Source organism: Lactuca sativa, chromosome 2 (assembly GCF_002870075.4).
Source record: "Lactuca sativa cultivar Salinas chromosome 2, Lsat_Salinas_v11, whole genome shotgun sequence".
Taxonomy (NCBI): Eukaryota; Viridiplantae; Streptophyta; class Magnoliopsida; order Asterales; family Asteraceae; genus Lactuca; species Lactuca sativa.
In genome coordinates this window covers 31,704,907-31,708,101 of record NC_056624.2, presented here as the reverse complement: position 1 = coordinate 31,708,101, position 3,195 = coordinate 31,704,907, and positions in this window count along the sequence as shown.

The following is a 3,195-nucleotide window of genomic DNA, read 5'->3' as shown; positions in this document are numbered from 1 at the left end:
TGTTGGGTGTGTTGTGTATTTTTCATACAGGTTTCCGGGTTTGCACGCAGGTTTATGGATTGCTCCATGGAGCTATGTACCCGGCATATTTATTGTGTTTTGTTTGTGGATTTGTATGTAAGTCGATAGATATCATCTAATTCAGATTCTCTCTTCTCTCTCAAGTTAGGGTTTCAGTTTAGAGTTCACGTGTAAATCTAGAATATATTCTTTCATAGAGTTTTCTGAGATTCATGTAAACATTCGAGTGTGAGTATATTTGTAGAGAGGTTTCTGATATAAGTAAATGTTTGATCGAACTGGTTTATAGTGAATAAACTGTTCAAGTTGAGAATTGTTAGTGTTCTTTACTTTCTTTACATATATATATATATATATATATATATATATATATATATATATATATATATATATATATATATATATATATATATTACATGAGAGAAGAGTACGTTAGGGCCTTACCAATGAGGTCAAGAAACCTAAGTCAACAGCATAAATTGTCAGCCTAAGTAATAAACAAATATATGAAATGCATACAACCATATCACATATAGAAAGCAAAGACTAAGTAATACATGACTTGAAAAACGATTTGCATACAGACTTGACGCAACATATATAATCTACGAGACCTAACGACTTACAAAAAATATCATAGCTCAATTCGAGCTACCAACACTGTTAGATATATGTAAAGGTAATATTATGCCATAACTCCCTAAATTTTGAAAAATTAGTTAAGTGGTATATAAAGTTTTTTTAATCAAGTTCTTTCTAAAAAGTAATAATAAAGTTTTTAGAAAAAAAATAAAAATCAACCAATTGTAGAGAGGCAACTTGTTTGAGAAATATGATTACATGATGTTTAATTTTTAACTTAGATGGATCTTTAAAAGCTCAAATATAATTTAAATATGAAATTTAACATGACATATCATGGAGATTATATGAACCATCCTTACATAATAACTGTATAAAGCAAGGATAAATAACTTCGTTGAATTTTTACCAAGCTTGCATGCAAGACTTAAAGTTAATACATGGTGAACAACATATGTTCTATGAATAACTATAACTTATATTTCAGATGAACATTACAAGATATTTGTGATTACGTTTGAGTCACAGATTTCAACATACACCTATCATCTTTATTTATAGACTAGAGAAGTACATTCAAGACACTAGAACATGGATAAGTATCGCGGACCAACATCCACACCTAGCACGCTTTACAAACAAAATATAAACAAAAGATATTATCTAATAAAAAAATGAGATAACTATTTTGTTGTGATGCAAGGCACATCAGATTCCGTTCATTCCAAGTTACTGTCAAAAATTTATCTCCGGTCCACGTCCAATCTATTCTTTACATCAACTCAACATATCACAATCAAAACAAAAATATTCACTTAGTTGTCAAGGTCCACTTCATGTACCAACACTTCCAATGAAACATATACAATAATTAAGATATTAAAAATAGTATAAATGTTGATGTTTCTTTTCATGTTAAGGTAGGGAAAAAGTCTATTTGTGGAACTTGGGAGAATAACTTTGATGAGTTGTCAAAGTATATTACAACTTCTCCTATTTCAAATCCTAATATGGTGCGAAGTGGTTTCATCTTCCAAATAGCTCGACACATGTATCCACATTCAAATATGTTTCTTAGGCCTTTGGACATAATGTTGATGCATTATTGTTGTTATTTAAGTGTTTTATTTGTATTGTAATTTTTTAATTAATGTTGTATTCTGGTTTTCAGTTTATCTTGTAATTGTGTGATATTGGAATATATTCAATATTAATATATATTTGAAGGTATTTATAATATCTATTTATTGGTATACTTTTTTAAAATAATACATAAATTATAAATAAATATTGTGAAACATTTAATCTATGTGATATATAATAAGGATAAAAGTTTTATTATTTAATAATGAAATATATAAATAAAATGAGATAAAAATGAAGGCTTAAACTTGTAACATGTAAGGGTTATAAATTAAAATATATATTGTTGTTATGAAAATAAACCACAAGAAATGGTAAAGACGGTGAGCCCCATTCAAAACGAACCTATTTTTATAAAACACTAGGTGTGTGATCCGTGTATTATATAGGTTTATAAAAAAAAGTTTAGTGTAAAATTATAAGTATCATATATTTTTTATAGTAATAATTTTACATAAATAAAAAGAATATAATAACTAAAGTAAGTAATTGAATAACAATGTATGATATTTAGAAGGTTTTAAAACAGTTATTATGAAATTTAATAAAATGATCTACTTTACATATATAAATCTCACTAAAATAAATTTAAGAAAATAACAAGTGGAAAAAATAATTTAAAATTTTTTAAAAAATAACATGTGTCAAATTCAACGAGAACATGATATTTGGTAAAATTGATTTTCATTTACTATGTTAGATTATCAATCCAACTTATTTCTACAACAACTTAAAAAAAATCTCATGAACAATACCATCATCTCTAATGGTTATCATCACCAAATTCCACGCTATTTCCTTATGTAGCTCATCAATACTTTGTGGGAAACAAATCTTAATTCTGTTTCGTAAGGTAACTGCATCGGTTTTCTAAGCATATATCCCTACAAAATATAATGCTTTGATTCTATTTGTATCATCATGTATGTTTATGTGATTTTCAAGGTTATAAATATTATTTGTAAAGATAGTTGATATTAATGCATGCTCAGATATATTTGATGGTGTTCTAATGTCTATGAGATGATGATGATGATGATGATAAACTCACAATGCAGGGTCAAGATAAAATTCTTTTTAAAATTGATTGTATTTCATCACAATCACTAAAATATTGTGGTAACATAGTAGAAGACATAAAATTCAGTGACATGTTTATTTTTCCCTAATATGTGTAACAAAAAAATAATAAACAATGTATATAATAAAATCAAGTTACATAAAAACCATAATATATCTATAAAAGGATGAATACACATTGTCTAGTGGTGTGGGCAGATTTCTTACATCTATAAGATTAAATGTTTAAGTCGATTCTAGGACATAGATGGAAGTGGAAGTAAGTTATAAGTATATTCAAATGTCACCATTTTAAAAAACTATATATCCATAATTTTTCAAGATTAATTAATATAGATGATATTTTTTCAACCAACCATCGATTATATC